Here is a 24,650-nt window from a genome sequence, read left to right on the forward strand (position 1 = left end):
CAGTAAGGGATTTGCTACAGGGTATTAAATTACCTACAGAGTCATTGGGAAAGTCTAAGAAACAGACTCAAGTTTGAACTTTCAGGAACATCTTCAAGGACACAAAACAAAAGACTGTCCTTTAAACCAGGACGCCATTTGTTGAATTGTGAAGGTGCCACTGGTTCATCTGCTGACTCCAGAATGGGAAAGATGCCACTTCCAGATGGTTCTTAAAACTGAAGTAGCATACACAGCAGCAGAATTACCCTCACTTTACTTCTTTCTAAGTCTCACATAGGGGCATCCAACTGGTAGAATCCAAATCAAATCCAGAATCCTAAATGCAAAGGAGTATGGAAAATGTAGTTTTGGCCTTCTAGCCTCTGAAGTAAGGATGGCATATTAGAATAGAATGAGTTGGATCTATATTCCATTGGTTACTCAATACCCAGATACATTCTTCCATCCACACTTAAATGCTAGCAACAATTCAATAGCAAACAAACAAACATATAGCCTAAACAGATAATTTTTAAATGGGCAGAGGACCCAAGTAGACATTTCTAAAAGGAAGACATATAAATGGCCAACAGGTATGTGAAAAATGCTCAAATCACTAATTATCAGGGAAATGCAAATCAAAACCACAATGAGATATTACCTCTTGGTAGAATGGTTATTATCAAAAAGACAAAAGATAAAAATTATTGGCAAGGATGCAGAGAAAAAAGAATCCTTGTGCACTGTTGGTACAGCCATTATGGAGAGCAGTACAGAGGGTCCTCAAAAAATTAAAAATACTACCATATGATCCAGTAATATATACCCCTTCTGAGTATATGTCCAAAAGGAATGAAAGCAGTATCTTGAAGTGATATCTGCACTTTCATGTTCATTGCAGCATTATTCACAATAGCAAAGATATGGAATTAACCTAAGTGTCAATTGAAAAATGAATGGATAAAGAAAATGTAGAGAGAGGGGGATCAAGATGGCAGAATAGGAGGATGTGAAATTCATATTCCCCTATAAACACATCAAAAGCACATCTACATGTGTAACGATTCTCACAGGAAACTAACTGGAGACAGGCAGAAGAACTCCTACACAACCAAAGCTGCAAGAAAGATTTCCATATAACCAGGTATGATGGGGGAAAAAAGTCATCAGGCCAGAACTTACACCTCTGGGAGAGATCTGTAAGGAAGAGAAGTTTTACATGGGTGTACCCTTGCCCTGGGAAGTGAGGAGGTTGAACCACAGTCTGGGCATCCCAGTCCTGGAGTCCTGTGTGGAGGAGACAGGCCCCCTTGCCAGCCAGAAAATCCACTAAGACAGACAGAAGTGCTGGAGAAACCTAGAATCTGCTCATGAGAATTGCACATGTGCTGGCTTGCTGACAATCAGGGCAGAAAGAGCCTCGCACTGGGAGTTTCCACTTTGCCACCCTTCACAATCAAAGGGGGCAAACACCCCAGCTCTGCTTATTCCATATCGCAACCTGGCACAAGATCTGGGCAGAGACTTTTTTTAGCTGTGCATAGACAGACCAGGGTGCCTGGGGTGTGACCTGGGCAGGGTCTCAGAGACCATTGTCTGTACCTGCAAAGGGTGGTGGGTGTAGCAACATGAATGTTGTCAAAACGCACGTGGACAGCTTGACAGGAGTGCATGGTGGCTAAGCACTGAATCTCTGGTAGACAGGCCCTGGGAGGGGATTCATCTAGCTACACAGAGACAACATGGAGGGCCTAGGCTGTGGTCCAGGTGGAGTGGTGATGACTATTGTCAGCGCACTGAGGAGTACTCAGGGGTTAGGTCTATTAAGATTATTAATAGAAATGCAGATCACTGTAACAAGGAACTAGAAACTATACAGATGAACTGATCAAAACTAGACAATTAAATTGCTGAGATAAAATCCAATTTAGAAGCAATGAATAACCAATTAAATGACAAGAAGGCATAATGAATAACTGATCTGGAAAACAGAATAATGGAAATCACCCCATCAGAACAGTAGACTGAAAGACAAATTTTAAAAAATGAAAGCAACATATGAGATCTATGGGATAATATAAAATGTGCCAACATATGCATAATAGGGGTTCCAGAAGGAGAAGAGAGAGCAAGAAAGGGATCAAAATGTATTTGAAGATATTATGGATGAAAACTTCCCAAACCTAAAGAAGGAAACAGATATCCAGGTACAGGAAGCACAGAGGGTCCCAAACAAATGAACCCAAACAGACACACACCAAGACATATCATAATTAAAATGGCAAAAGTGAAAGATAAAGAGAGGGTTATAAAGGTAGCAAGAAAAAAACAGTCAACTACAAGGGTACCCCCATAAGTCTATCAGCTGATTTCTCTGCAGAAATGTTGCAGGCCAGAAGGGAGTTGCATGACATATTCAAAGTCCTGAAAGGGGAAAACCTGCAATATTATCCTTTAGAACAGAAGGAGAGACAACGAATTTCTCAGACAAGCAAAAACTAAAAGAATTCAGCAATACTAAACCTACCCTAAAAGAATTATTAAGGGATCTCCTCTAAATAGAAAAGAAGAAGAAAAAAATAGAAAAGAAAAAAGGATTTATGGGAAAGGGAAAATCACAGTAGGAAAGGCAAATATATAAGAGGATTGAAGATCACTTAAATAAGCCAGTACATAGATTTAAAAACAATCAAAAAATGGTAAAAGTGATTATTACCATAACAAACAGCAAAAGGATAAGAATGAAGATGTAAAATAGGACATCAAAATCACAAAACTTGGGGGAGGAGAGTATAAAAATGTAGATCTGTTAGACTGTGTTTGAACTTAATGACTACCAGTGTAAAGCAAGTAGGTATAGTTATGTGTTAACATAATTGAACTCCATGGTCCAGAAATAAAAAATATACATAGATTCACAAAAATCAAAAAGAAGAGAACACAGGGATTACAAAAGAAAATCATCAAACCACAAAAGGAGAAACAAAAATAAGAAATGAACAAAGAAGAACTACAAAAACAGCTGGAAAATGAGGATTAAAATGGCAATAAGTACATATCTATCAATAATTACTTTAAAGGTTAATGGACTAAATGCTTCAATCAAAAGACAGAGTGGCAGATTGGATAAAAAAAAATAATAATAAAACCTGCAATATGTTGCCTATAAGAGACTCACTTCGGGGCAAAAGACCAACACAACTGAAAGTGAGGGGATGGAAAAAGATATTTCATGCAAATGGAAGTGACAAGAAAGCAGGAATATAGCACTACTTATATCAGACAAAATAGACTTTAACACAAAGGCCATGAAGAAAGACAAGGGCATTATATAATGATTTAGGGATCAATATAAGAAGATATTACACTCATTAACATATATGCCCCCAATATAGGAGCACCAAAATATATAAAACAAATACTAACAGACATAAAGGGAGAAACTGACAATAATACAATAGTAGTAGGAGACTTTAATACCCCACTGACATCAATGGATCAATCATCCAAACAGAAAATCGATAAGGCAACATAGGTCCTAAATGACACAATATACCAATTGGACTTAATTGAGATCTACACTACATCCCCCAAAACCAGAATACACATCCTTTTCAAGCACACATGGAACATTACCTATGATAGAACACATACTATGTCACAAAATAAGCCTCAACAAATTCAAGAAGATAGAAATTATTTCAAGCATCATTTCTGACCACATGGTATAAAACTAGAAATCAACCACAGAAAGAAAAATGGGAAAAATAATCACATGAAGACTAAACAATATGCTAATAAAAAACCAATGGTTCAGTGACAAAAACAAAGAAGAAATCAGAAATAACTTGAGATGAACAAAAATGAAAACACAGTGCTACAAAATCTGTGGGCTACAGCAAAAGCAGTCCTAAGGGGGAAGTTTATAGCAGAACAGACCTTACTCAAGAAACAAGAAAAATGGGCTTCCTTGGGGGTGTAGTGGTTGAGAGTCTACCTGCCAATGCAGGGGACATGGGTTCGAGCCCTGGTCCGGGAAGATCCCACATGCCGTGGAGCAGCTGGGCCCGTGAGCCACAACTACTGAGCCTGTGCATCTGGAGCCTGTGCTCCGCAACAAGAGAGGCCGCGATAGTGAGAAGCCCGTGCACCACGATGAGGAAAGGCCCCCGCTTGCTGCAACTGGAGAAAGCCCTCACACAGAAAGGAAGACCCAACACAGCCAAAAAATAAAAAATAAAAATAAATTTTAAAAAAATCTCAAGCAAAAAAAAAAAAAAAAAAGAAACAAGAAAAATTTCAAATAAATAATCTAACCTACCATCCAAAAGAATCAGAAAAAGAAGAACAAACAAAGATCAAAGTCAGCAGAAGGAAGGAAATAATAAAGATCTGAGAAGAAATAAATAATCAAGGTAAAAAAAAAATAGAAAAGATGAATAAAGCCAAGAGCTGGTTTTTTCCTAAGATAAACAAAATTAACAAACATTTCACCAGACCACAAAGAAGAAACAAGAGAGGACCCAAATAAAAAAAATAAGAAATGAAAAAGGAGTAAAAGCAACTGATACCACAGAAATACCCCCCAAAATTATAGTAGAACATGATGAACAGTTATATGTCAACAAATTGGACACCTGAGAAGAAATGAACAAGTTTCTAGAAACATACAGGATGCCAAAATGGAGTCAAAAAGAAACATAATTTGAACAGACTGATCACTAGAAGTGAAATCTCATCTGTAATTTTTAAAAATTCCTGCAAACAAAAGTCCAGGACTGGACGGCTTCACTGAGGAATTCTACCAAACATAAAAAGAAGAACTTATCCTTCTCAAACTATTCCAAAAAATTGAAGAGCAGGAAACACTCCTAAATATATTCTATGAAGATACTATCACTCTGATACCAAAACCAGACAAAGACACTACAAAAAAAGATAATCACAGGTAAATATCTTTTATGAATAAAGATGCAAAAATCCTCAACAAAATACTAGCAAAGCAAATCCAACAAATGTAAAAAGTATCATATACCATAATCAAGTTAGACTCCTTCCTATGTCACAAGGATGGTTCAACATACACAAATCAATATGATACACCACATTAACAAAAAGAAAGACAAAAACCACATGATCATCTCAATAGACGCAGAAAAAGCATTTGACAAAATTTACCATCCATTCATGATAAAAACTCTCACCAAATTGTATAAGGTGAACATATCTGAACCTAATAAATGCCATTCATGACAAACCCACAGCCAACATAGTACTCTATGGTGAACACTGAAAGCCTTCCTGTGAAATTCAGGAACAAGACAAGGATACCCACTTTCACCACTTCTATTCAACATAGTGTTGGAAGTCCTAGACACAGCAGTCAGCCAAGCAAAAGAAATAAAAGGTACCCAAATTGGAAGGGAAGAGGTACTGTCACTACTTGCAGATGACTCTATATAGAGAAACTTAAAGTCTCCACACAAAAACTATTAGAACTAGTAAATAAATTAAGCAAAATAGCAGGATACAAGATTAATATACAGAAATCTTTTGCATTTCTTCACACTAACAATGAAATATACAGAAAGAGAAAGTTAAAAAATAAAAAATCAACCCCATTTAAAATTGCATTCAAAAAAAATACTTAGGAATCAACTTAACCTAGGAGATGTGCTGAAAAAGGAAATTGAAGATTATTCAAAGAAATGGAAAGATATCCCATGCTCTTGGACTGGAAGAATTAATATTGTTAATATGCCTCCACTACCCAAAACAATATACAGATTTAAGGTAATTCTTATCAAAATACCCATGACAGTCTTCACAGAACTAGAATAAATAATCCTAAAATTTATAAGGAACTAAAAAGGGCCCAGAATTACCAAAGCAATCTTGAGTAAAAAGGACAAAGCTGGAGGCATAACACTTCCAGACTTCAGACAATACTACAAAGCTACAGTAATCAAAACAGAGTGATATCAGCACTAAAACAGATATATAGATCAATGGAACAGAATAGAGAACCCAGAAGTAAATCCACACACCTTTAGTCAAGTAATCTACAACAAAGGAGGCAAGAATACACTAAGGAAAAAAGACAGTCTCTTCAACAAGTGTTGTTAGGAAAGCTGGTAAACTACTTGTAAACCAATGACATTAGAACACTCCCGAAGAAGAACTACAATCCTGCATCCTGTGGAACGAAAACCACATTCACAGAAAGATAGACAAAATTAAAAGGCAGAGGACTATGTACCACATGAAGGAACAAGATAAAACCACAGAAAAACAATTAAGTGAAGTGGAGATAGGCAACCTTCCAAAAAAGAATTCAGAATAATAGTGATAGTGAAGATGATCCAGGACCTCGGAAAAAGAATGTAGACAAAGATTGAGAAGATGCAAGAAATGTTTAACAAAGACCTAGAAGAATTACAGAACAAACAAACAGAGATGAACAAAATAATAACTGAAATGAAAACTACACTAAAAGGAATCAATAGCAGAATAACTGAGGCAGAAGAACGGATAAGTGACATGGAAGACAGAATGGTGGAATTCACTGCCACAGAACAGAATAAAGAAAAAAGAATGAAAAGAAATGAAGACAGCCTAAGAGATTTCTGGGACAACATTAAATGCACGAGCATTCACGTTATAGGGGTCCCAGAAGGAGAACAGAGAAAGAACCTGAGAAAATATTTGAAGAGATTATAGTTGAAAACTTCCCTAACATGGGAAAGGAATTAGCCACCCAAGTCCAGGAAGTGCAGAGAGTCCCAGCCAGGATAAACCCAAGGAGAAGCATGCCGAGACACATAGTAATCAAACTGACAAAAATTAAAGACAAAAATTATTAAAAGCAGCAAGGGAAAAACGTCAAATGACATACAAGGGAACTCCCATAAGTTTAACAGCTGATTTCTCAACAACTATTATACAAGCCAGCAGGGAGTGGCATGATATAGTTAAAGCAATGAAAGGGAAGAACCTACAACTAAGATTACTCTACCCGGTAAGGATCTCATTCAGATTTGATGGAGAAATCAAAAGCTTTACAGACAAGCAAATGCTAAGAGAATTCAGCATCACCAAACCAGCTCTACAACAAATGCTAAAGGAACTTCTCTAAGTGGGAAACACAAAAGAAGAAAATGACCTACAAAAACAAACCCAAAATAATTAAGAAAATGGTCATAGGAACATACATATCGATAATTACCTTAAACGTGAATGGATTAAATGCTCCAACCAAAAGACACAGACTTGCTGAATGGATACAAAAATAAGACCCATCTATATGGTGTCTACAAGAGACCCACTTCAGACCTAGGGACTCATACAGACTGAAAGTGAGGGGATGGAAAAAGATATTCCATGCAAATGGAAATCAAAAGAAAGCTGGAATAGCAATACTCATATCAGATAAAATAGACTTTAAAATAAAGAACGTTACAAGAGACAAGGAAGGACACTACATAATGATGAAGGGATCAATACAAGGAGAAGATATAACAATTATAAATATATATGCACCCAACATAGGAGCACCTCAATACATAAGGCAAATGCTAACAGCTATAAAAGAGGAAATCGACAGTAACACAGAAATAGTGGGGGACTTTAACACCTCATTTACACCAATGGACAGATCATCCACACAGAAAATTAATAAGGAAACACAAGCTTTAACTGACACAATAGACCAGATAGATTTAATTGATATTTATAGGACATTCCATCCGAAACAGCAGCTTACACTTTCTTCTCATGTGCACATGGAACATTCTCCAGGATAGATCACATCTTGGGTCACAAATGAAGCCTCAGTAAATTTAAGAAAATTGAAATCATATCAAGCATCTTTTCCAACCACAACACTATGAGATTAGAAATGAATTACAGGGAAAAAACCGTAAAAAACACAAACACATGGAGGCTGAACAATACGTTACTAAATAACCAAGACATCATTGAAGAAATCAAAAAGGAAATCAAAAAATACCTAGAGACAAATGACAATGAAAACATGACGATCCAAACGTATGGGATGCAGCAAAAGCAGTTCTAAGAGGGAAGTTTATAGCAATATAATCCTACCTCAAGAAACAAAACAAATCTCAAATAAACAATCTAAACTTACACCTAAAAGAACTAGAGAAAGAAGAACAAACAAAACCCAAAGTTAGCAGAAGGAAAGAAATCATAAAGATCAGAGCAGAAATAAATGAAATAGAAACACAGAAAATAATAGCAAAGATCAATAAAACTAAAAGCTGCTTCTTTGAGAAGATAAACCTTTGACCACACTCATCAAGAAAAAGAGGGACAGGACTCAATTTACTAAAATTAGAAAGGAAAAAGGAGAAGTTACAACGGACACCACAGAAATATAAAGCAACATAAGAGACTACTACAAGCAACTCTATGCCAATAAAATGGACAACCTGGAAATGGTGGACAAATGGACAAATTCTTAGAAAGGTATAACCTTCCAAGACTGAACCAGGAAGAAACAGAAAATATGAACAGACCAATCAGAAGTAATGAAATTGAAACTATGATTAAAAATCTTCTGACAAACAAAAGTCCAGGACCAGATGGCTTCACAGGTGAATTCTATCAAACATTTAGAGAAGAGCTAACACCCATCCTTCTCAAACTCTTCCAAAATATTGCACAGGAAGGAACACTCCCAAACTCATTCTTCGAGGCCATCATCACTCTGATACCAAAACCAGACAAAGATACTACAATAAAAGAAAATTACAGACCAATATCACTGATGAATATATATGCAAAAATCCTAAACAAAATACTAGCAAACAGAATCCAACAACTCATTAAAAGGCTCATTCACCATGATTAAGTGGGATTTATCCCAGGGATGCAAGGATTCTTCAATATACGCAAAGCAATCAATGTGATACACCATATTAACAAACTGAAGAATAAAAACCATATGATCATCTCAATAGATGCAGAAAAAGCTTTTGACAGAATTCAACACCAATTTATGATAAAAACTCTCCAGAAAGTGGGCATACAGGGAACCTACCTCCATAATAAAGGCCGTATACAGCAAACCTACAGCAAGCATCATTCTCAATGGTGAGAAACTGAAAGCATTTCCTCTAAGATCAGAAACAAGACAAGGATGTCCACTCTCGCCACTATTATTCAACATAGATTTGGAAGCCTTTGCCACAGCAATCAGAGATAAAAAAGAAATAAAAGGAATATAAATTGAGAAAGAAGAAGTAAAACTGTCGTTGTTTGCAGATGACATGATACTATACATAGATAATCCTAAAGATGCCACCAGAAAATTACTAGAGCTGATCAATGAATTTGGTAAAGTAGCCGGATACAAAATTAATGCCCAGAAATCTCTTGTATTCCTATACACTAACAATGAAAGATCAGAAAGAGAAATTAAGGAAACAATCCCATTCACCATTGCAACAACAACAAAAATACCTAGGAGGAAACCTACCTAAGTAGGTAAAAGACCTGTACTCAGAAAACTATAAGACACTGATGAAAGAAATCAAAGATGACACAAACAGATGGAGAGATATACCATGTTCATGGATTGGAAGAATCAATATTGTGAAAATGACTATACTACCCAAAACAATCTACAGATTCAATGCAATCCCTATCAAGTTACCAATGGTATTTTTTACAGAACTGGGACAAAAAATGTTAAAATTTGTATGGAGACAGAAAAGACCACAAATAGCCAAATCAATCTTGAGGGGAAAAAACGGAGCTGGAGGAATCATCCTCCCTGACTTCAGACTATACTACAAAACTACAGTAATCAAGACAATATGGTACTGACACAAAAACCGAAATATAGATCAATGGAACATGATAGAAAGCTCAAAGATAAACCCACACACCTATGGTCAACTAATCTATGACAAAGGAGGCAAGGATATACAATGGAGAAAAGACAGTCTCTTCAATAAGTCGTGCTGGGAAAACTGGACAGCTACATGTAAAAGAATGAAATTAGAACACTCCCTAACACCATACACAAAAATAAACTCAAAATGGATTAAAGATCTAAATGTAAGACCAGACACTATAAAACTTTTAGAGAAAAACATAGGAAGAACACTCTTTGACATAAATCACAGAAAGACCTTTTTTGATCCACCTCCTAGAGTAATGGAAATAAAAACAAAAATAAACAAATGGGACCTACTGAAACTTAAAAGCTTTTGCACAGCAAAGGAAATTACAAACAAGATGAAAAGACAATCCTCAGAGTGGGAGAAAATATTTGCAAATGAATCAATGGACAAAGGATTAATCTCCAAAATATATAAACAGCTCATGCAGCTCAATATTAAAAAAAAACCCAATCCAAAAATGGGCAGAAGACCTAAATAGACATTTCTCCAAAGAAGATATACAGATTGCCAACAAACACATGAAAGGATGCTCAACATTACTAATCATTAGAGAAATGCAAATCAAAACTACAATGAGGTATCACCTCACACCAGTTAGAATGGGCATCATCAGAAAATCTACAAACAATAAATGCTGGAGAGGGTGTGGAGAAAAGGGAACCCTCTTCCACTGTTGGTGGGAATGTAAATTGATACAGCCACTATGGAGAACAGTATGGAGGTTCCTAAAAAAACTAAAAATAGAATTATCATATGACCCAGCAATCCCACTACTGGGCATATACCCAGAGAAAACCATAATTCAAAAAGACACATGCACCCCAATGTTCATTGCAGCACTATTTACAATAGCCAGGACATGGAAGCAACCTAAATGCCCATCAACAGATGAATGGATAGAGATGTGGTACATATATACAGTGGAATATAACTCAGCCATAAAAAGGAATGAAATTGGGTCATTTGTAGAAACATGGATGGACCTAGAGACTGTCATACAGAGTGAAGTAAGTCAGAAAGAGAAAAACAAATATCGTATATTAATGCATATATGTGGAATCTCGAAAAATGGTACAGAGGAACCGGTTTGCAAGGCAGAAATAGAGACACAGATGCAGAGAACAAAAGTATGGACACCAAGGGGGGAAGGCAGTGTGGGGGTGGGGTGGTGGTGGCATGAATTGGGAGATTTGGATTGACATATATACACAATATGTATAAAATAGATAACTAATAAGTACCTGCTGTATAAAAAAATAAAATTTAATTTAAAAATAGAACACTCTCTCATACCATATACAAAAATAAACTCAAAATGATTTAAAGACCTCAATATAAGACACGACACTATCAAACTCCTAGAAGAGAATACAAGCAAAATATTCTCTCACATAATTTGTAGCAATATTTTCTTAATCAGTCTCCCAAGTCAAAAAAATAAAAGCAAAAATAAACAAATGGGACCTAATCAAATTTAAAAGTTTTTTCACAGCAAAAGAAACCATCAACAGAATGAAAAGACAAGCTACAGATTGGGAGAAAATATTTGCAAAGGATGAGACTGACAAGGGGTTAATATCCCAATATACAAACAGTTCACACAGCTCAATATTAAAAAAAAAAAAAAAGAAAACAACCCAATCAAAAAATGTGCAGAAGACCTAAATAGACTTTTTTCCAAAGAAGACATACTGATGGCCAACAGGCACATGAAAAGATGCCCAACATCGCTAATTATTAGAGAAATGCAAATCAAAACCACAATGAGGTATCACCTCACTCTGGTCAGAATGGCTGTAATTCATATAGTCTATAAATAATAGATAATAATAAATGCTGCAGAGGGTGTGGAGAAAAGGGAACACTCATACACTGTTGTCAGGAATGTAAATGTAAACCTCCACCATGGAAAACAATATGGAGGGTCCTAAAAAATGAAAAAATAGAGCTACCATATGATCCAGCAATCTCAGTCCTGGGTGTATATCTGGAAAAAATGAAAACATTAATTCAATAAGATACATGTACTCCAAAGTTCATAGTAACACTATTTACAATAGCCAAGACATGGAAACAACCAAAGTGCCCATCAACTGACGATTGTGTAAGAAGATGTGTTATATATATATACAATGGAATATTACTCAGCCATAGAAAAGAATGAAATATTGCCATTTGCAGCAACATGAATGGACCTAGAGAATATTGTACTTAGTGAAGTAAGTCAGACAGAGAAAGACAAATACTATATGATATCACCTATATGTGGAATCTAAAAAATAAGACAAATAAATATACATACAAAACAGAAACAGACTCACATAGAAAACAAACTTATGGTTATAAAAGAGGAGTGGGGGGAGAGACAAATTAGGAGTATGGGATTAACAGATACAAACTACTATACATAAAATAGATAAGCAAAAATAATTTGCTGTATAACACAGGGAATTATATTCAATATCCTGTAATAACCTATACTGGAATATAATCTGGAAAAATAACCAAATCACTTTGCTGTACACCTGAAACTAACACAATATTATAAATCAACTGTACTTCAATTTTTAAAAATAAGAAATTGTATGTATGTACATATACACACAGTGGAATATTACCCCGCTGTAAAAAGGAAATCCTGTCAATCCCTCACGTTTGCGACAACATTGATGAATCTGGAGGACATTTTGCTAAGTGAAATAAGGCAGGTATAGAAAGATGAATACTGCGTGATCTCACTTGTATGTGGGATCTAAAAAAGTTGAACTCATAGAAACAGAAAGTAGAATGTTGGTTGCCATGGGCTGAGGGATAAGGGAAATGTGGAGATGTTGGTCAAAGTGTACAAAGTTTTAGTTATGCAAGACAAATAAGTTCTGGAGGGCTGATGTACACTATGGTGACCAGAGTTAATGGTATTGTGTTATATACTTGAAGTTTACTAAGAGAGTATATCTTAAATGTTCTCACCACAAAAAAAGGTAACCAGTGAGGTGATGGGTGTGCGAATTAACTTGATTATAGTAATCAGTTCACAATGTATATATATATCAAAACATCATATTGAACACCGTAAATATATACAATTTTAATTTGCCACTTATTCCTCAATAAAGCTGAAAAACAAAACAACACTAGGAACAACATACTCCCACTGAAAATGACGGAACTATGCTTCATACACATTAAAAGAAGCTCATCTCTCATGAAGAAGAGACCCAAAGTCCCATGAGTTACTGCATCCACCCTGGATGAATACTCAATTCTGTTTTAGTTTAGTCAGAGTACTATTTTGATAGGCTATACCTATGGACAAAATTATAAAGTTGGCCATCACCAATACACCATATATTAAATGGGAAGGAAAAAAGAAAGGAGACAAAGGAAAAGCATACACAGAACATGTGCTTTATACATACTTTATAATGCTTAAATATATTATACTAATACATATGAGTAGCTACCACAGGCTCTACTTTACAACTATTCACAAGGTTGTAGTTGATATTTGTAACTTCCTCCATTACCGTAGTCATGAACTCCCATAAAGGGAGAAGAGCACATTCAGGTCGCTACCACCAAGGCCAGACTCTCCCACCCTCTGTGGGCCTGCTCACCAGTAGCACCTCAGGGGACAGTTTCCACCTCACTTTTATCTTCCAAATCTTGCAAAGGTGCATTTGTCTTGTGAAATTACATCCCAAACAGCAGCTTCCAAGGAGAAAATGGAGTTTCTCACTTTCAAGTTTCTGTAAAGCAGAGCAGAGTTTGGAATAGATATGGAGTGACTGTTCACCACATCCATGACAGGATTCATTAGCTCGCATACTCTTTCAGGGATCTTACCCACTCACGGGACTTCAATTATAGTCCACAAACACTTGAGACCAGATAGTTCAAAATTAGATTTTATTTTTAGATTTTAGAAATCGAAGGCACTTGCATATACTATTACCAATACCAACGGCAGGATTTAAACAGTACCCCATAATTGAATCCATTAACATTTCCACGGCAACAGGTATAAATAATCATACTCCTGGGGTTAATAAAGATTTTTTAAAGTTTAAATCAGTTTGTCAGACTTCGCTTACAAAGGCATTTGCAAGAAACTTCTAAACAAAATATTTTCAGTTTTCAGAGCATCTGAGATTTGGAGTTGTGGATCTGTACCAATTACTGTTGATAATTCCCCACCTGTACTTCCAGTTCTGAACTCCGTATCCTTATATGTTTATGTCCACTCCTAACCTTCACACACAGAAAACCACAGTGTTTTTCAAACTGAATTCAAACCCACTCTTCCTCATGTGTTCTCTGACCCAATGAAAGGTGTCAACATCTACCTATTTGTTGAAGCTGGAAACCCATATGTCATCCAAGAAAATCCCTCTCCCTCATCTACGTTCAGAATTATTCCTTAAGTCCTGTCAATCTTACTGCCAAAATATCTCTCCAACGTACTCACTGCTCCCCAACACTGCCGCTACCTTTCAGTGCAGACCACCAGCATATTCTACCTAGATTATGTAAAACAGCTTCCTATCCTCTAGCCTCCCACACCCAATATTTATTCTCAAGGCAATAACACAGTGATCCTGTCACTTCCTTACTTATAACACTTCCTATCTCTCTCCTAGAGACTACTTTCCCTCAGGAAAAAGTCCCTCTTCTGAACATTGTTTAGAAGACCCCTCTTTGCTTACCACTCTACTCTCACACGCTTGAGCCTCACTGCGCTCCTGTTAGAAATTTGAGTTGATCCTGCTTTCCCTCACATCAAATCTTTCTTTCCCGTGGAACAAGCCTTTTGATTTTGCCAAGCTAACTCCCACTCAGCTGTCAGATCTCCACTTGGATGTCAGTCTCACTGAGCAGGCTTCCCAAGGACCAGAGCCTGTCTGAGTTCTTAAAGGAACGTACGTGTCTCTTTCCTTCCCAGTTACTAAATTCTGTTCATTGATCTGCACCTGCCCTCACCCCCACCTCAGGTTGTACCTTATGGTAAAACATACCATATCTTCTTTTTTTTTTTATTTTATTGCAGTATAGTTGTTTTACAATGTTGTGTTAGTTTCTACTGTACTGCAAAGTGAAGTAGAGTTCCCTGTGCTCTACAGCAGGTTCTCCTTAGTTATCTATTTTATACATATTAGACCATATCTTCTTTATGTGACCAGTGCTTGCAAGGTACTAAAAATATTTGAATATGGGTTATAAGGACAAATGAATCTCTCTCCTTTCTCATTCTTTTCTACCCAACTCAACACTCCTCTGTCCTGTAAAGAAACAAGTAATGTGTCTGAGAGACTTGAAATCTCAAGAAAAGCAGAATTGGAACATTACAACAAAATATGAGACAGACAAATCAGTTACCAAAGAAGTCACTTCTCCCTATGAGCCACGAGCATATAGATGAAGGCCGACATAAAAGCTTTCACGAGAGAAACAGAACAAAATCTGAGAGAAGCAGCTGCAGAGAACATGCTGTAATCTCAAAATAGCATGTAATACAGGAAGACAGAGTGAAGGAAGCTACAGCAGGAAATATCCCTTTTTAAATATCACTTATTACACCAAGACCTTTGAACAAACAAGAGGAGCCAGGGGCTCAAAGAAGGTGCTCGGAGGCCAAGAAATAACACGAACGCCACAGCCTTGCTGCCACAAGCAGGTCCTTCGTGAGTCTGCCTGAAGAGCGATGAAGAAAAATATTTATACTTGGGTGGTTAAAAAAAAGAGGAAACATGTCATAAAGCATCTGTATGTTTCATGTCTTTGGGAGCTGGAATTTGAGAGAAAAAAGAAAGTTTTCAAAGAAATTACTCATCCCATTTGAAAACAATCTGCAAATTAATATTATAATCAAAGTACATCTTATTTATTTATTTATTTGGTTGTGCCGGGTCTTAGTTGCGGATCGCCTGCTCCTTAGTTGTGACATGTGAACTTTTAGTTGCAGCATGCATGTGGGATCTAGTTCCCTGACCAGGGATCGAACCCGGGCCCCCTGCATTGGGAGTACAGAGTCCCAACCACTGTGCCACCAGGGAAGTCCCTCAAAGTATATCTTGATCGGACAGAGGGTTTTCCTTCCACACCTCTTTCCATGTTTAAAAATAAGTTACAGACGCACTAAAAGATGCACTGGATGGTAACCTGGGCAAATGAAAACACTGCTTTTAATTCAGCATGGGATATTTGATCATTTTTGTCTTGGATTTCCCTTATTTTGAAAGCATTTTCAATAAAGTAATTTTTAACAAAAAAAAGCTTTAATGTTTCCTACGTAACAGATTTTGTTTAATTCTGACAGTCATGGGTAAAAGTGAGATTAGTTAAATAATAAGCTAAAATAAAATTAAAAACAGGGACCTGTTGGGAAGACATTCCTGCCACCTAGAAGTCACTCAGCATGACCATAAGTTAACAGGCAGTAACAACTCAGTGTAGAAAGGTGGTACCAGCTGAGCCTGATAGCCTGACAGCACCCCATCCCCCCATTACCTATCCACATTAGTTGATGATACTCATGCAGTCAAGATCCATGCTGTTTCCTGGGATGGAGAGACTGGGAAATGGAGAAACCTAATCATTTCTATTCTTCAACCCACAGGACAAGAGAGAGCTTGTAGAAAGAAAGCAGAAGCTAACAGACTTCTAGGGAACTTTATCAAATTGGGGATAACCAAGTGCTTCTTTGGGGACTAAAACAATCAAATGTAATAGGCTTGAGTGTGGGAGGGAAGCTGTCTCCCTTCTGCTCTGAGAGGAGATGACGGTGGAGGAACACAGCTAAGACCCACCCTGGAGAGAGACCAGGGTGGAATGTAGGGGTGGCCTCAGGCATGGGATGGAGGCTAGGCAGCATATGGGCACTAATGAACCAAGGAAATTCGGACCTGTGCAGTTAATGGGGCCGCATTTGTAAACTCTGTCTTAGGAAGCCTGGGGACATTCTGGGTATATAAAGATAAAGTACTTAAAATAATCTCAGATCCCAGAAAGTTGACATTTCTCCCTGAGGGGAATATTAAAGAATTTACGATTTCCCTCAGTAAGCAATAGAATACTGCCCAGTTTTCCTTACAAGTTAAGAGAAGTTTGGATTTTATTTTAACTCAGAAGTACGTAGAACTCCACCAAAAGGAAAACAAAAAAAACCAAAAAATTTATTTGGGTAAAAGAAGCATTATAGAGAACAATAATCGTTTTACCAAATGATTGTAGATGCAATAATAATTGCACTAATAATTGATTCTTATTAGACCTGTGGAATATAAATTTAAGTGTGAAAATATTATATTCCTTTTAGTTTAAACATCATCGGTCCTAAATAAAAGAGAGTCTCTGAATTTCAGAAACTAGCACTAATTCCCATCTATTTATTATGAAAGTAAAACTCTTATATCCAGATTTAGCCACCTGCCATCTTATTTGCAGACAGAAGTCAGAAGTACCCTGGCATAGAAGTTAGAGCCCTGGAGTGGGTGTCAAGTTAGAGCACTGGTTGTAACTCAGATGCTGCCTGCATGACTTTGGGCAGGTTAATTAGCCTCTGTGTGTCTAATCCACAATTGGATTAGAACATGTCTAGAATTCCTCTATCTCTTAAAGTCTAAAGACACAGACTCTACAGTGAGTAGAAAATATTCAGTGAGTTGACATGTTGTGTAATCTACAGGACAACTTTGCTGGCAAGTCAAAAAGCAGGGAAAAAACCCTTCATATACATAAGGGACTTCTGAACTGTAATAAAATGAAGCCACATGCCCCCATGAAATTTAGTCTCTTTTTGTATGCTTTTTGCATACATGTGATGGTTCACCAGATCCCTTGTGATACTTTCTCGGCCCTGGGAAGGGGAAACTTTCATGTGCTGCCTTTGCTGGCCCATTAAGAAAATCTGTTCCATAAACTGTTCTCTTTAGCATCTGTCCTTTATATTAGTGAAACCATGTAGCTTCCAAGAAGGCTGTGCTATATGCATTCCCTCTCCACAACAAGCCAGTCACTAAATGTGTTAATTTGTGCAAACATACATATTTTTGTTGTGTGTAAGTAAAGGTTAATGTCACATTAAATCAGTACCTCCCTGTGGTAGGCAGAATAATGGCCCTCCAAAGAAGTCCACATCCTAATCCCTGAAACCTGTGACTATGCTACTCTACATGGCAAAAGAGACTTTGTAGATGCCATGAAGTTAAGGACCTTCAGATGGGAGATTATCCTGAATTGTTTGAGTATGCCCAGTGAAACCACAAGGGTCCTTACAGGAGGGAAGCTGGGGTGTCAGAGGCAGAATAGGAAAAGGATGACAGAAATCAGATATTTGAAGATGCTACACTGTTGGCCTTGAAGATGGAGGAAGGCGTCACAACATAAATGTGGACTCCAGTAGCCAGGAAAGCTAAGAAAATGGATTCTCCCCTAGAGCCTCCAAAAAGAACACAACTTTGCTTACACCTTGCTTTTAGCCCTTTAAGACCAATATCACTTCCATCCTCCAGAACTGTAAATTAATAAATCTGTGTTGTAAATTAACAAATTTGAGCCACTAAGTTTGTAACAAATTGTTAGAGCAGCAAAAAGAAACTTATATACTCCCCAATAACAGTATCTATAGAAATTAGGCAAATACCATCGACTCTGCCCATTTCACAGACAGAAAACTGAAGGATCAGTGATTTGTATATCTCTTCTATACAGTTTAATTAATGAGTTTTCCCAAAGCTCAATTTAGGATAAATGAAAGTAAGCCTATTTGTATTAAAGCTTCATAGATCAGATCAACTTCATGGAGGTACTGGATGGTTCCATAAAAGAATGATGATCCTACCATAAATCATGTACTTTAATGGATGTTCTGCTAAGAAATATCCCTTTCTAAATTAACATTAGAGAGAGAAAAGGAGCCCCATGAAAGCAAACAAGGGCCATTATTAAAACAAACTGTGTGCCAAATCTTTTTTATAAAACAGACATTTCTCTCTTGTAGACACAAAGAAAAAGGGCTGTGGAGAAAGGATAAATGTTCAGAAAGTGTACATTATTGTTCTGTAAATAGCATTTGTGAGGAATCAGCTCTGAAATACCTGTCTTGGATAACCCAGCAGAAGCAGCACTTACAATAATTACTTCATTCTGACATGATTTGAGGAAGTTTTTCTGACAATTCTTGACCAGATGACTAGAATCCTCCCTGTGAAAACCATTATCAGGTAAACGTTCTACCAAGAGCCTGGGCTAGACCCACCCAGGTCTCGGGTAATTGGCATGAAATAGACTTTCTGAAGATAATTTAAAATAAGAGTTTGATTCTGTTTCTTTAGAAGTAAAAATCAGATATTAAAAAAGAAAACTTTTAAAAATGCTTATTAAGAGGGGATGTTTAGTAAAATACCTGTACAACATATTTAATACATTACTTACAAACTCTACTATGTCCTGCTAACTTTTCTTCAAGGTCACATTTTCTGTTCTTTCCTCAGACAAGGGCATGACTGAATCCCAGATGTCAAAATTTAAAGGATGCACACACAAATATTGCTTTGGTCTAATTAAGGAAACTTTACCATATCATATAGCTTCTAGTCTTAAGGAGCCCACAGTTAAAAGGGCTATTGTATTTCTTCTACATTAATTTTAAAATTTCCATTTTGCCATTACTTGTCTTGTGCCTCTCTCCTTTACCAGGTTCTATGTGCAGAATCTCATAGTATCTGAATAACTTGCAGCACATCACTTTAGCCTCAGTTTCCTTGCCTGGGAAATGGGGATTATATCAATTCCATAAGGCTGTTGTGAAGATTAAAAAGGATAATTACAACAAATTGTTTAGCATGACTTGATTTCACATCAGGATGTTGCTATAAGAAAACAAGCCAAAAGTTCCATGTACACATCCCAGAAAAAAATTAGAAATATCCCATAAATTAGAAGGGACAAAGAAGGACACTGATACTTAAGTTTGACAACTATACGCCAGGCAAGTTATACACATATCTCCCTTAGTCCTTGGATCTAAAGAGGTATACTTATATTTTTCCAGCTTTACTGAGATATAATTGATGTAAAACATTGTGTAAATTTAAGGTGTATAACATGATGATTTGATATGCACATACATATATTCTATTTTAGATTCTTTTCTCATATAGGTTATCACAGAATATTGGGTAGCGTTCCCTGTGCTATACAGTAGGTCCTTGTTGGTTATCTATTTTATATACAGTATGTGTATATGTTAATCCCAAACTCCTAATTTATACCCCCCCCCCACCTTTCCCCTTTGGTAGCCATAAGTTTGTTTTCAAAGTCTGTGAGTCTGTTTCTCTTTTGTGAATAAGTACATGTGTATCATTTTTTTTAGATTCCACATATAAGTGATACCATATGATACTTGTCCTTCTCTGTCTGACTTATCTCATTTAGTATGATAATCTCCAGGTCAATCCATGTTGCTGCAGATGGCATTATTTCATTCTTTTTTTATGGCTGAGTAATATTCCATTGTATACATGTACCACCTTCTCTATATCCATTCCTCTGTCAGTGGACATTTAGGTTGCTTCCATGTCTTGGCTATTGTAAATAGTGCTGCAATGAACATTGGGGTGCATGTATCTTTTTTTTTTAACATCTTTATTGGAATATAATTGCTTTAAAATGTTGTGTTAGTTTCTGCTGTATAACAAAGTGAATCAGCTATATGTATACATACATCCCCATATCACCTCCCTGTTTCATCTCCCTCCCACCCTCCTTATCCTACCCCTCTAAGTGGTCACAAAGCACCGAGCTGATCTCCCTGTGCGATGCAGCTACTTCCCACTAGCTATCAATTTTACATTTGGTAGTGTATATATGTCCGTGCCACTCTCTCACTTCATCAGAGCTTACCCTTCCCCCTCCCCGTGTCCTCAAGTCCATTCTCTAAATCTGAGTCTGTATTCCTGTCCTGCCCCTATGTTCTTCAGAACCGTTTTTTTTTTTTTTTAGATTCCATATATATGTGTTAGCATATGGTATTTGCTTTTCTCTTTCTGACTTAATTCACTCTGTATGACAGACTCTAGGTGCATCCACCTCACTACAAATAACTCAGTTTCATTTCTTTTTATGGCTGAGTAATATTCCATTGTATATATGTGCCACATCTTCTTTATCCATTCATCTGTCGATGGACACTTAGGTTGTTTCCATGTCCTGGCTATTGTAAGTAGTGCTGCAGTGAACATTGTGGTACATGACTCTTTTTGAATTATGGTTTTCTCAGGGTATATGCCCAGTAGTGGGATTGCTGGGTCATATGGTAATTCTATTTTTAGTTTTTTTAGGAACCTCCATACTGTTCTCCATAGTGGCTGTATCAATTTACATTCCCACCAACAGTGCAAGAGGGTTCCCTTTTCTGCACACCCTCTCCAGCATTTATTGTTTGTAGATTTTTTGATGATGGCTATTCTGACTGGTGTGAGGTGATACCTCATTGTAGTTTTGATTTGCATTTCTCTAATAATTAGTGATGTTGAGCATACTTGCATGTGTTTGTTGGCCATCTGTATATCTTCTTTGGAGAAATGTCTATTTAGGTCTTCTGCCCATTTTTGGATTGGGTTGTTTGTTTTTTTGATGTTGAGCTGCATGAGCTGCTTACATATTTTGGAGATTAAGCCTTTATCAGTTGCTTCATTTACAAATATTTTCTCCCACTCTGAGGGTTGTCTTTTCATCTTGTTTATGGTTTCCTTTGCTGTGGAAACGCTTTTAAGTTTCATTAGGTCCTATTTGTTTATTTTTGTTTTTATTTCCATTTCTCTAGGAGCTGGGTCAAAAAGGATCTTGCTGTGATTTATGTCAAAGAGTGTTGTTCCTATGCTTTCCTCTAAGAGTATTATAGTGTCTGGCCTTACATTTAGGTCTTTAATCCATTTTGAGTTTGTTTTTGTGTATTATGTTAGGGAGTATTCTAATTTCATTCTTTTACATGTAGCTTTCCCGTTTTCCCAGCACCACTTATTGAAGAGGCTGTTTTTTCTCCACTGTATATTCTTTCCCCCTTTATCAAAGATAAGGTGACCATATGTGCATGGATTTATCTCTGGGCTTTCTATCCTGTTCCATTGATCTATATTTCTGTTTTGGTGCCAGTACCATACTGTCTTGATTACTGTAGCTTTGTAGTATAGCCTGATTCCTCCAGTTCCGTTTTTCTTTCAAAAGATTGTTTGGCTATTTGGGGTCTTTTGTGTTTCCATACAAATTGTGAAATTTTATGTCTAGTTCTGTGAAAAATGTCATTTGTAGTTTGATATGGATTGCATTGAATCTGTAGATTGCTTTGGGTAGTATAGTCATTTTCACAATGTTGATTGTTCCAATCCAAGAACATGGTATATCTCACCATCTGTTTATATCATCTTTAATTTCTTTCATCAGTGTCTTATAGTTTTCTGCATATAGGTCTTTTGTCGTCTTAGGTAAGTTTATCCCTAGGTATTTTATTCTTTTTGTTGCAATGGTAAATGGGAGTGTTTCCTTAATTTCTCTTTCAGATTTTTCATCATTAGTGTATAGGAATGCAAGAGATTTCTGTGTATTAATTTTGCATCCTGCTACTCTACCAAATTCATTGATTAGCTCTAGTAGTCTTCTTGTAGCCTCTTTAGGATTCTCTATGTAGAGTATCATGTCATCTGCAAACAGTGACAGTTTTACTTCTTCTCTTCTGATTTGGATTCCTTTTATCTCTTTTTCTTCTCTGATTGCTGTGGCTAAAACTTCAAAAACTATGTCGAATAACAGTGGTGAGAGTGGGCAGCCTTGTCTTGTTCCTGATCTTAGAGGAAATGGTTTCAGTTTTTCACCATTGAGAACAATGTTGGCTCTGGGTTTGTCATATATAGCTTTTATTATGTTTGAGGTAGCTTCCCTCTATGCCTATTTTCTGGAGAGTTTTTACCATAAGTGAGTGTTGAATTTTGTCGAAAGCTTTTTCTGCATCTATTGAGATGATCATATGGTTTTTCTCCTTCAGTTTGTTAATATGGTGTATCACATTGATTGATTTGTGTATATTGAAGAATCCTTGCATTCATGGGATAAACCCCACTTGATCATGGTGTACAACCCTTTTAATGTGCTGTTGGATTCTGTTTGCTAGTATTTTGTTGAGAATTTTTACATCTATGTTCATCAGTGATATTGGTCTGTAGTTTTCTTTCTTTGTGACATCTTTGTCTGGTTTTGGTATCAGGGTGATGGTGGCCTTGTAGAATGAGTTTGGGAGTGTTCCTCCCTCTGCTATATTTTGGAAAAGTTTGAGACGGATAGGTGTTAGCTCTTCTGTAAATGTTTGATAGAATTCGCCTCTGAAGCCATCTGGTCCTGGGCTTTTGTTTGTTGGAGGATTTTTAAACACAGTTTCAATTTCAGTGATTGTGATTGGTCTATTTATATTTTCTATTTCTTCCTGGTTCATTCTCGGAACGTTGTGCTTTTCTAAGAATTTGCCCATTTCTTCCAGGTTGTCCATTTTATTGGCATATAGTGGCTTGTAGGAATCACGCATGATCCTTTGTATTTTGTATTTCTGCAGTGTCAGTTGTTACTTCTTTTCCATTTCTAATTCAGTTGATATGAGTGTTCTCCTTTTTTTTCTGGATGAGTCTGACTAATGGTTTATCAATTTTGTTTATCTTCTCAAAGAACCAGCTTTTACTTTTATTGATGTTTGCTGTTGTTCCCTTCATTTCTTTTTCATTTATTTCTGATCTGATCTTTATGATTTCTTTCCTTCTGCTAACGTTGGGGTTTTTTTGTTCTTCTTTCTCTAATTGCTTTAGGTGTAAGCTTAGGTTGTTTATTTGAGATTTTTCTTGTTTCTTGAAGTAGGATTGTATTGCTATAAACTTCCCTCTTAGAACTGCTTTTGCTGCATCCCAAACGTTGTGGGTTGTCGTATTTTCACTGTCAGTTGTTTCTAGGTATTTTTTGATTTCCTCTTTGATTTCTTCAGTGATCTCTTGGTTATTTAGTAGCGTATTGTTTAGCCCTCATGTGTTTGTATTTTTTACAGTTTTTTTCCCTGTAATTGATATCTAGTCTCATTGCATTATGGTCGGAAAAGATACTTGATATGATTTCAATTTTCTAAATTTACCAAGGATTGATTTGTGACCCAAGATATGATCTGGCTTGGAGAATGTTCCATGTGCACTTGAGAAGAACGTGTATTCTGTTGTTTTTGGGTGGAATGTCTTATAAATATCAATTAAGTCCATCTTGTTTAATGTGTCATTTAAAGGTTGTGTTTCCTTATTTATTTTCATTTTGGATGATCTGTCCATTGGTGAAAGTGGGGTGCTCAAATCCCCTACTATAATTGTGTTCCTGTCAATTTCCCCTTTTATGGTTGTTAGTATTTGCCTTATGTATTGAGGTGCTCCTATGTTGGGTGCATAAATATTTACAATTGTTGTATCTTCTTCTTGGATTGATCCCTTGATCATTATGTAGTGTCCTCCTTTGTCTCTTATAATAGTCTCTATTTTAAAGTCTATTTTGTCTGATATGAGAATTGCTACTCCAGCTTTATTTTGATTTCCATTTGCATGGAATATCTTTTTCCATCCCCTCACTTTCAGTCTGTATGTGTCCGTAGGTCTGAGATGGGTCTCTTGTAGACAGCATATATATGGGTCTTCTTTTTGTATCCATTCAGCCAGTCTATGTCTT

The 24,650-nt window shown here is 36.6% G+C and overlaps 1 protein-coding gene across 1 annotated transcript in view; it reads right to left on the reverse strand.

Moving 5' to 3' along the window:
- The window catches only part of QRFPR (pyroglutamylated RFamide peptide receptor), a 129,778-nt gene extending 108,109 nt beyond the window's left edge, over window positions 1-21,669 (reverse strand). The window contains 1 exon segment of the mRNA XM_082461953.1: window positions 20,552-21,669. The gene's annotated coding sequence lies outside the window, so the exon portion shown is untranslated.
- Window positions 21,670-24,650: the final 2,981 nt, after the last annotated feature.

Source organism: Balaenoptera physalus (genome assembly GCF_965194825.1).
Source record: "Balaenoptera physalus genome assembly, chromosome: 5".
Lineage (NCBI taxonomy): Eukaryota > Metazoa > Chordata > Mammalia > Artiodactyla > Balaenopteridae > Balaenoptera > Balaenoptera physalus.